The sequence below is a fragment of the Mesoplodon densirostris genome, chromosome 8, assembly GCF_025265405.1.
Source record: "Mesoplodon densirostris isolate mMesDen1 chromosome 8, mMesDen1 primary haplotype, whole genome shotgun sequence".
In the NCBI taxonomy this organism is placed as follows: domain Eukaryota; kingdom Metazoa; phylum Chordata; class Mammalia; order Artiodactyla; family Ziphiidae; genus Mesoplodon; species Mesoplodon densirostris.
This window is the reverse complement of record NC_082668.1, coordinates 41,973,402-41,985,404: the sequence shown is the minus strand read 5'-3', so window position 1 is coordinate 41,985,404 and position 12,003 is coordinate 41,973,402.

The window sequence follows — 12,003 nt, the reverse complement described above, 5'->3', positions numbered from 1 at the left end:
AGAGCATCTGGTAGCATCTTTTGTTCTTGCAGATCTCCCGGATGCTTCACTGGACCCTGGTTGGCTTCTTACTCTCTTCGATCAACTAGATAAACAGTTCCCTGCATTAAATTCCCTCTGTCTTAAATACATTGAGTGTTTTCCATTTTTCTCATTGGTCCCTGACTGATTAATACCCTGTATTCTGCTCTGTGTTATGCTGATTTGCATATTTGTTTCATTCTCTCCATTACTCTTTGTAACACTTGGCACGGTGCCCAGCACAAAGTAAATGTTTCACGAATATGTGGAATTGCATTTCTAAAGGGAGTTTTGTGAGGTTTAATACTTAATGGAAAATTAAAACAAAATCAAGGGCCTTAATTAGGGACATAGTCATTCACAGTAAACTTAAAAGCAGCTATTAAAACTATCCAGTAATAACTTATCTCGTTGTGACACTGATTGAGGAGAAGACCACAGTGATCCTGACCTCCTCCCACACCAAATCATTGCAAATCCTCTTAGAATTAATAGCAGTCATAACCCTTTTCATAGGTGAAAATGCAGCACTCTTACCAGAACAGTAACATAACAATTGTAATGGCCTGTAATTTATACCACGATTTGTAAAATGCAGGCATTCTGTGATGGTTTCCATGGCTACATGCATAGAAAGAGGAGTGAGGTTACAGATGAAAATAAGCTATGACTGAACTGTGAGAAGTATAAAGACTAACTCTGAGAATGAGGGAGAAATGTTTTAAAAAAATGAAGTGTTACGATTGAAACCACATAATAAAATATGTGGTTGTCATTATAACCTGACAGTGATGTGATTAACTCAGAAATACTATCAAAGTGAAAAGAAATGAGTTACTTTAATACAAATAAAAGATAACTCTACATTACACCGAAAGCCAACAGAACCAGACACTCAGCAGCACTCCCAGGTGGAAAGGCAAACTTCCCTGTTCTCAAGACCCCACAAAAGCATCCAGATACTACTAAGACTGTCCTCTCAACTATCCTGGAGTCCTGACTCAGCAAATAACAACCCAGTATATTCTGTGTGATTGTTGTAAAGCTTGGAGAACTAAAGGTTGATTTCACTGGGTCAATCTTCTAGGATTTATTTCTACCACCAACTTTCTCCCAATAGCCTAGACTTCAGGGCTGCCTAACTTCTCATACTATATAAAATAAAGGATAAATTGGAAGATAAAGTTGTTATATAAATTAAACCATACTTTATTATTTAGACTTTGCTTGCTTTAGTACATTAGTACTAAAGTACTAGCTTAGCAATAGGTAACAACAACCACATTAAATGAGTATCTATAAAAAAAATTTAGAATAAGAACAGGAAATGGACAAGGAAACTCTCATTTAATGTTCAGTAATTAGTACAGAGCTACTTAAAATTTAACTCTTTATCACTAAACACTAATCTCTATTTTTCAATAGATTTTGCCTTATCATAAAAATAACTGAGACTGTGACAAGAGAATCTAAATCTTTTACCAATGTATGAAATGATCTCACTGAAGGAAGTGGGGGAAAACGTCACTGACCTAAGTAACTTAGGAAATGAGTGAAGTCTGTTAAGAGAAAATCAAAAGGAACTATATATAAGCACTGAACTTTAGTTAATGAAGTTCCTTCCCATGAGAGTACAAGCTAACAATCTCAATACTACTATACATGTATACTGGAATTGAATACTACATGTATGGATGGTGAATGGTGAAATCCACTATTAGAGTGGGAACTAAGGGATAAACAAGGGGAGGAGGCTAGAATGATCCATGTGGTTGTCAGAGAGGAAGAAATTTTCCTCTACCCTTCTAAGTTCTTCTGGCTGGTCTAAGAATTACATTGACATGAGACAGATTAACAGGGGAAAAAAATCAAACAAAAGTTTAATAACATGTATATGTGCAAGAGACCAGGAAAACTCAGTAACTTGCCAAAATGACCAAAACTCTCACCTTAAATACCATTTTCATCTAAAGACAAAGGAGGATGTTGGGGATAGTGGTTTGGGACCTCAAAGTGGAAGAAGGCAATTCACATGGAGATGAAAAAGCAAATGTTTGGTAAACAAATGTTTGCTGGGCCATGTAGAGTGGACTGATCTCTAGGCCTTGCCTGTATTCTTTGCAGATATCTCTAGTAATAACTCTATCTCAGACACAGGCCCTTTATTTAAATTCTTTCAAGTAGTTAAAGGGGCTGTAACAACAATAACTTTCTGAATCTTCTGTTTCTTAAAAATAATCAGCCTAAATTAACCCTCATGCCCAAGAGACACATTTGGTGTGGCAAATTTTGCTCCCTTAAATGGTATTAGAATCAGAAACATCAGTATGAACTTATGTTTAACTTAATATAGATAAGATGGTTATATATATATATATATATATATATATATATATATATATGTATGTGTGTGTGTGTGTGTGTGTGTGTGTGTGTGTGTATGATGGTACATACACATTTATTTCCTAGCTCTGTCAACTGAGAGGGGCTAAAAGAAATAATACCCCAGTAGAAACAAGCACACTTAGTGCTTGAATCTTGGCTTCTTCTACCATTCTCCAACAAAAGGAACCAGGGTTTCTTGGAGAAACAGCTGATTCTAGGACTGGCATAAGAAATATACAAGATGAGTGTGGAGCTAATTATAGTGCCAGAAAGTAAGAAAGTGCTTAAAACAAAACACAGACAAAAACAAAAAGATACCCACATTGATGAGAGTATATCAAAGAAACACAAGGGTCAATGAAAGAGCTCCCAATGAACAAAGCTGGAAGAAATAAATAAACTAGTATTGAATTATACGGCCCAAATGATAAAACAAATATCCTTGAGTCTATATTGATATAAATAAATTACTGAATAAATAAATAAATGGGGAGAAAGGATAAACCTCCTGTGCAAAAGAACTTCAAATAACTTTAATACAGAAACTCCATTCTGAAGGAGGGGAAGCATAACTCACCACTCCTTAAGTACAGACTGTGCATAGTGACGTTCATCCAAAGAGTACTGTATGGAAAGGGTATAACGAGTGGAGAAGGGAAGAGGAACTTTACAGTGGAGAAAACCAGCAAACACTACTTCAGCCAGGTAATCAAGGTTGACAGCAACAGTGCAAGGTCATGATGATAGTAGGTACCCTTGACATATTGTGATGAAAATGGTACTTTACTTTGTGATCTTCCTCCCACAAACCCTAACCCATAATCATGAGAGAAAAAATCATATAAATTCCAATCAAGGGGAATCCTACAATCCTGACTAATATTCCTCAAAACTGTCAAGGACATCAAAAACAGGAAAGTCTGAAAACCTGTCACAGCCAAGAGAGGCCTAAGAAAGATATAATGACTGAATGTAATATAGTAAACAGGATGGGATCTTCGAACAGAAAAAAATACATTAGGTTAAAAACTAGTAAAATCTGTCTATAAACTATGGACTTAAGTTAATAAGAACATATCAATATTGGTTCACTAATTATAAAAAATGTACCATACTAATGTACAACATTAATAACAGGGAAAACAGGTGTACAAATGTATATGGGAGCTTTCTCTACTATCATTCCAATTTTTCTATAAATCTGAAACTACTAAAAATTAAAGTCTACATAAAAAGTGGTAATTACAAATATAACAAAATATGTTTATAGTTAAGAAATACTCCACAGCATGATTTTTTAAATTCTAAAGAAAGACCATAAAAGCATTCAAATACCTTTAATCCATTACACTAAAAATAATAGTGTCTTACAATGCTACAAGTTAAAGTAAAATCTTCAATATTATTATCAATTCCTTAATTCCATCAAGGAGAAAATTCTAAGTCATGTGATGACCTTAGAATGATATTCTATCTGGACTTAACTTACAGCCATGACTTTCTTTCAAAACTATCATCAAAATCAATTCATATTGTCATGGTCATACTACAGAGTTTAGGTGTGGCTCTGAAACCACCCTAAGTTTGAACTCTGAATCTGCTACTTACTAAACAAATGACCTTGGCCAAATTACTTGACTCTTATGTATTGGGATGGCTAAAAAGTTCTTTCGGGATTTTCCATAAGATCATACAGAAAAACCTGAACAAACTTTTTGGCCAATCCAATACTTGTGCTTTATTCCACATATGGTTGCATGGGATTGATGTGATGATTACATGAGTTAGCATATGCAGACCACTTAAAAGAGTGCCTTTCATGTAGCAAATGTTCAATAAATGTTAGTAGTTTTCTTTAATTTTTACCAAACCTCCCACATACTAGGATTTGAGTTCCGAAGTCAGAGATTTTTGCCTGTTAGAGTCACTACTAGAGCTCACATGCCCAGAACGATGCCTGTCCCGTGGTAAGTGCTCAATAAGCAATTTTTGAATTATCGTCATCATCATCATCATCACAGATCCAAATCAATGGAACCAATTACTCAACAGCATAAATAAACTAGGCTGACCCCTTTCGCTATAAAATTTCTGAAAAGAAATATTCTGCTGTAGTGAACATAGAAACAGTCAGGAAGTTAAAACAAAGTCTCAGTCATGTCAAGCCTTCCCTCAGAGCCTCTGTTAGTCACTGTTGATTAGTGGTTACCCTTAAATTTTTGTGGGACGAGTTTCCAAATAAGGAATATGAATTAAAGTTTTTTTTACTCTATTTCCTACCTTGAAACTCACAAAAAACACCCAACATTTTTTTAAAAACAGAAATATCGCCATCATCAACACAACAAGCAAATGGCTCTTAACTTTAAACAAAGTCCTAGTGATGGTGTTAAGGAATGAGTTGGAGAAGGTAGAATTTAGCCACCTCCCCTCTTTTTCATCAAAAACCCACAGTTCACACAACATAAAAAATTCATTTGTATCTAAATATGATCTTTTCAATATAATGAAGCTTCAGGGAGTTTCCTACATCACTTCCCTCCTTGTTTTTAAGTAATTTGACACAAAACTTTAATATAACAATTGTGGGGCTTTTGTTGCCTTTAAATGCAAAGCATATCTGTCAAATCCCATTGCAAATGATATTAAATTTGACATTTCACCTGAGGAACGAAAATTTATTGATAATGACATTCCAAGGTTAGGTACCTGACCAACACTTTTAAAACTGTTAAATGACTTTTAAATTCCTCATCCACTTCCAGGTTGTGGCAGATTGAAAAAATATATATAGTAAAAAAGCTCTAACCTACAAGCTAATGGAGGGTAAATGGAATCATAGAAAATATTAGATTAATCCAAAAAAGGCAAAAAAGAAAAGAATAAAAAAGAATATCTGAGATGAACAGAAAATGAATAGTAACATGGCTAATGGAAATTCAAATATATGCAACTTACAAAAGAAACATCTTACGTATAAGAACACAGAAAGGTTGACAATAAGAGAAGGGGAATGAGAACAGTGTGGATTTCTTCTCTCCTATGTAGTCCTTACTGTTTTCTGGAATTCTCTTCAGTTAGGTTTCTTTGTGTTTTCAACTAATAGATTTTTTTAAATGATTTTATTGTTTATCTGGCTTGTTCAATTCTTAGGCTAAGAGTGACAGAATCTTGAGACTTTTGAAAACCCAATCAGAAGTGGAAGTAACTCTCATATTTTTTCATCTTTCAGTTCAAACTATTTTTAAATTTCCTTTGATTTCTTTTTGATAAATTTGGTATTTATAAGTATATAATTTAATTTACAAAGTTGAGCAGATTTTCTAGTATGAAAATATACAGAATATGCATCCATTTCAAAACGTATATGCAAAGAAAGTTGAAGGAGAGAAATAATGAAGACAAGAACAGAAATTATAAAACAACAAACAAATACAATAAGAAAATAAAAAGCCAAAACTTGGTTCTTTGAAAACACTAATAAACTATCCAGTAAAAACAAAAAAAAAGAAAAAAACAAGCAGAAATATCAGGGATGAGAAAGAAGACATCACTATAAAGCCAAGAAACAGTAAAAAGATCATAATAAAAGATCTGAAGGACCTGTACCAGAAATTAGGAAATGTAGATGAACTGGACAAATTTTGGAAAAACAAAACCTACCAAAACTGACCCAAGAAAAAAAAAATCTGAATAGTTTTGTATCTATTCAGGGAATCAAATATAAAATTAATTATTCCACAAAACCACTTCAGGCCCAGATCGTTTCAATGGGTGCTGAAATTTTTTTAAATGACTGAAGGAAAAATACCAATTTAATATAAAATATTTCAAAAATAAAAAATAAAAACAAATATTACAAGTTATTAGATGTACCTAGAATAACTTTAACATCCAAACTTGAAAAGAGCAGTAAAAGAAAGAAGAATTATAAGACAATCTCTCTCACGAATATAAAGAAAAAAACCCCTAAATTAGTAAATAAATAATGGACCCCAAGATCATGGTATCAGAATGTTGTCAGCCACACATACATAACCATCTTCATTTATTCTGAGGCTAGAGAGCACAGGATTCTTCTTTGGTAAAAGCACAAACCACAATATGCCAAGAACTTAATCTTCCCACACAAAAAGGCTGGCTCTGTCACATAATCATACAGTGAAACCTACCAGCAGATAAGCTCTGCCATACACACAAAACTTTCAGGCAGTTTTTTATATCTCACTTTTAAATTTAAATAAACAACAAAGAAATCACTAGGTAGAAGAGGAAAGCCATTGAGTAAACAGAGACAAAAGGCAAATAAACAGAAATAAGAAGAAATAGAGAAAATGCAGGGAGCAGAATAAAACTAAATGAGGAAATACACCTAATATTCTTGAGGAAATAAGAGAATTGTGTTTATAAAATAAGAACACTTTGCTATACAAAAGGAAAAACCAGAACAATAAAGAATTTGGAAAATAAAAATATGGCAACTGAAATTTTAAAATTAATAGCAGGGACTTCCCTGGTGGTGCAGGGGTTAAGACTCCATACTCCCAATGCAGAGGGTCAGGGTTTGATCCCTGGTAAGGGAACTAGATCTCACACGCATGCTGCAACTAACAGTTCTCATGTCCCAACTAAGGAGCCCTCAAGCCACAACTAAGAAGCCCGCCTGCCACAACTAAGACCTGGTACAACCAACCAAATAAATAAATAATTTTTTTTTAAGTTTAAAATTAATGGCAATTTTGGAAGAGCCAGGAAAGTCTCCAAAAAATAAAACAAAATGATAAAAATATTGGGGAAAAAATTAGAAAGTTAAAGGATCCATACAAAAATCCCATATGTTATTAAGAAGACTTTTAAGTCAAGTTACCAATAATTTAGTTGTCATTAATAAGAAAGCAGGAAATTATGTAAGAAAACAATAGAAAAAAGAAAAATATCTCCTAGATCGACTATTTAGCATAATAAATATTTTTTAACCTAGAGCAACACTCAGAATCGTGAAATGTAGGACAAAAGGATAAAGAGAAGATACTAAAGGGTTAGACAAAAAAATTAGTTCCATTTGCTCATTCTTAGGAAATCTACTGAAAGATATGCTCCAACAAAATGAATATGTAAACAATTAAAAGAGGAGACATGGGATCCTGTAAGTGTAGATGATGATGAAGAGGAGCCTCAGAATGATAAACATGCAACAGACCTAGACAGCATAGAGCTGGTCCCAGCAGTAGGGTATTCTGGGGAGTAAAAGATAAATCATGTGATGCAGTTGGCCTTGTAAAAATCAGGACTGAGTGATTACAAATCTCTCAGCTTACTTGAGAAGAATTAGAAAAATAAATTAAAAGATTAGGCAATTATTAACTCTTACACAAAGTTGTATAAGAAAAAAATTTAATTAGAATATACCACTTGACTAAACTGTGAGCACTATTTTCCTAGTTAAAATAATATGTACTCTAACCTTCATTAATTCAGAGTTCTGATATAGCAATTTGGGGAGAGGAAAAGAAATTAGAGGGCTTCCCTGGTGGCTCAGTGGTTAAGAATCCACCTGCCAATTCAGGGGACAAGGGTTTGAGCCCTGGTCCAGGGAGATCCCACATGCTGCACAGCAGCTAAGCCCATGTGCCACAATTACTGAGCCCACGCACCTACAGCCCATGCTCTGCAACAAGAGAAGCCACCACAATGAGAAGCCCGCACATGGCAACAAAGAGTAGCCCCAACTCGCCACAACTATAGAAAGCCCACGGGCAGCAACAAAGACCCAACGCAGCCAAAAATAAAATAAATTTAAAAATAAATTAATTAAAGAAAAGAAATTAGAAACATGGGGTAAGCAGGTTCTATGGTGCAACAGTTAAATGTTTCTGAATTATAGTTGCAAGTCAATACATAATATCTAGAATATAGAAATAAATAAATACCAATAATGTAAGTTGAGTTCCCTAGGAAGCCAACTTTAGATGAAAATTAGCTTGTAGCTTTTTAAGAAGTGCTCTTGGGCTCAATAACTATGGAAGGGGAGGAAAGAGAACAGTATTGGACAAAGGGAAAAACTAAGCAGCAATGCACTTTCAATCAATCATCTCAGCTAACCCTGCCTTGAAGATGCGATGACCATTTAGAGCAGTCTGGAGTTAGAGAGACTCTTTGAAAGAGTCTTGAAGTATGTGTGTGTGGAAGGGGGATGGGGGTTGGCAAATGAGAAATTTATATCCATCCAGCCATCCTCCCTGTTCTGCCTTGTAAATTTATCAGTGGATGCAGATTAACCAAGGAAGGGGCATGATTTTAAGGGAGGTAGCTGTCTTAACTGAGGCAATTCCTGGAAGACGCTGGTGACTGGAGGCTATCTGACAGTGGTATGTCTAGCATCTGAGTAATAATTCCTTTATTTATGAAGGGGAGTCTGCACAGTACATCATAGCCTCCACCACAGCAGTATAAGTGTATTATTTGAAAATGTTAAGGTAAGTATCTGAAGAAACAGTTAAAAGAGCTGAAAGTTGTTGCCTCTGAGAAGCTGGTCTTATGACACAGGAAATGGGTTAAAGAGGAATGCCATGTCCCATTTTAAGCCTACTGGTATTATTTGATTGTTTTTACTCTGTTTATTAGTTGACAAAGATAAAAATGGTAAGTTTTAACTGCAGGACACACACAAAAACACATAAATGTAAATGTATACTTTTAAGGATAGATAAGAGGAAATACTTTAAACTTCATTGTTATGTTAAGGTGGTGGGGATATAGTTAGATATATATACATATTTATATACAGGAATATAGGTAGAATATAGAAAGATACCCAATGTTCAAGCTTTCTATAAAGTTATTTATTATATTTTTAATTTAAAAAGATAATGAATAAGCTTATGTAAATAAATCAATGCATTTGTGAAATATGGTATTTAAGGGAAATATTTAATTATTTCATTCTTTATTAACAGAGATTCATCTACATCTGTTGTATCATGTTGGAGTTTCAGATGTGGCTTTGAAAAATATACAACAATGTCTATCTATCTATATACACACTCCTAAGTATGAGAGATTAAGTTGGATATATATGTGTATATGTAAGTATGTATATATCTGTCTATCTATCTATCTATCTATCGCTCTCTCTAAGGCTTATCATGGTGAATTAGAGATCAGATAACCCAAGAAGACAGGAAATCTATTTTACCTTTACCAACATCAAGCTATAAAATATCTCTGAATAAACTCATTATCAAAAGTTCTCCCTTCACCGCTTAGCAAATTCCTATTCAGCTATCAAGGTCAAACAAAAAAACATTTCCCTTCCAAAGCTTCATATATATTCCTCCCTCCTCCACCCAGATGTACCCTCTTTGTCCTGCATAACAAGCATAGAACATAGCAAATGTAGCTGGCTAATAATCCAAGCTTTTAAAACTTGATTGGGAACAAACAAACAAAAAAAAACCTTCAGAGGTGCTTATTAAAAATACAGATTCTCCAGCCCCCACCCTAGAGTGTCTGACTTGGTACCCGTGGTACTGGGGCTATGAATCTGTACTTTAAGAAATTCCCCAGCTGATTTATTATGATCAGGCAAGTTTTGTAAACACTGCTAACAGTATAAAAAGCAAATGCTTTGGAAGATGAGAGATTTGCATTCTAATCAGAGCTAGAATCACTAGCTGTGTGACACCCAACTAACTTACTCAACTTCTTGGTTTTCTCATCTGTACAATGAAGATAAGCTTAACTTCATTAATTAAATAACATATATCAGGACCTAGCACAGTGACCAAATATTGTGACTATATAGCATATGGCAAATATTCTTGGCCTTGTTTTTAACCCCCTCCTCTACACGCCCCCCCATTAAAGCACTTACCACCTTACTTTATACTCAATTATTTATAACTGTTTTCATTGCTCGATTATGAAACCCACAACGTCAGCACCACATTTTTATTCTTGGGTCCTTAGTATCTATAATTGTACCTGGCATATGGTTGGTGCCCAAAAACTATTTATGGAATGAAATGACCAGGAGAACATTCTAATCACCAGTTCCAGTTCTTTGCCCAGATTTACTACCTTGACCAACCTTTTTCACTTCCTCCCACTCCCAACAGATTGCATGAAATGGTGTATTCCCTATGATGAAAAGAAAAAAAGTAAAGAAACCAATACTCTTGATACCTAAATAAAAATTAAATTATATAGGAAAATTAGAATAAAATTTAAAGAGATGAAAGGAGTTTGAAATGGTTCTCCATAATTGCTTCTTTGTGCCACACAAATGCGTGGATTTCATTGTTTTAATCTGCCATATTTCTGAGTAACAAGTATACTTAGGTAGGCATTTCGACTTTTCCTAGAATAGAAATGATCATTAGTGTGAGTCTAATTTAGTTCCCTGCTGAAGGTGATAAAGACAGCTCATTAATTCTTTCTAGTATAGAAGTACCTTTCACTGTTTCAAAGTCTTCTCATGATCTGGAAGGTACAGCCAAATGATGGGATTCAAATGATAACATCAAGACAGGTAAAATATAATAAAAACTATTTTTCAAATAACACGTAATTCATTCTTTGGAAAAAAATATTTTTTTAGTGAAGTAAAAACGAACTGTTTCATTACTTATTAGCAGCCAACAGATGTAGGAGGATTACTTGACAGTTTGATTTTTCATATCTGAAGAAGAAAATTAAGTGTGGTGTTAATAATGTTGTGCTCACAAATGTATTTCATTTCTTTCTATTTGAGGTATTGTTAACTCTGGAAGCTCTTAAAGAAAAATCAGGAAGGCCAAGACTGCGGCCTCACACTCAAAGAAACAGCATGCAAATGTTGTTCCTGTCATTTGCTAACTCATTTTACTTATCACCTTCCTGCCCAACCTTACTGATGACTCACCTTTCCTGGTACTTTTCTTAGATTTGGAAGTTGCATAGCAAAATACTTAAGTTCTAGGTCTCCAAGAATACATGAATTTGATGCCCAATCTGACCATTTAACTTAATGAATTTGGACAAGTATTTAGTGCCTCTCTAATTTTCAGTTATTTATTTGTGGAATAAAGATACAATATTAATGTCATAGGACTGATATGAAAATTAAATTAGATGATGAATTTAGAGTCCTTCCATTGCCCTGGTTATTATTATTTATTATGTTCAGTTAAAACTTCCAGGAAATTAGCAGATCAAACTTTGTTTTTTGATATGCATTTCCAGTTGTCTAAATTTCCATGTGCAAACTCTTATGTATTACTTACTACTTTCTAAGCACTGTACTAACTCTCTGTATTTACTTTTCACAACAAATCATGAAATAATAATAATAATAATAAATAATAATAATAATAAATAATCACCATCATGTAAATGAGAAAACTGAAGCACAGAGAAGTGAAGTATCTTGTCCAGAGGCAGCAGCTAGCGGGTGTCAAGCTGTGATTTGAACCCAGATAGTCTGTTCTGGAGGGTTTTCCCTAAACCATAACTTTCACTGCACCCTGCTTAGTACAACCTGACTGAGAGCAGGTAGAGTACCAACATAAACTAAATAAATTTATCTCAGTTTAGAGTTAGAGGGAAAAAAATCATACT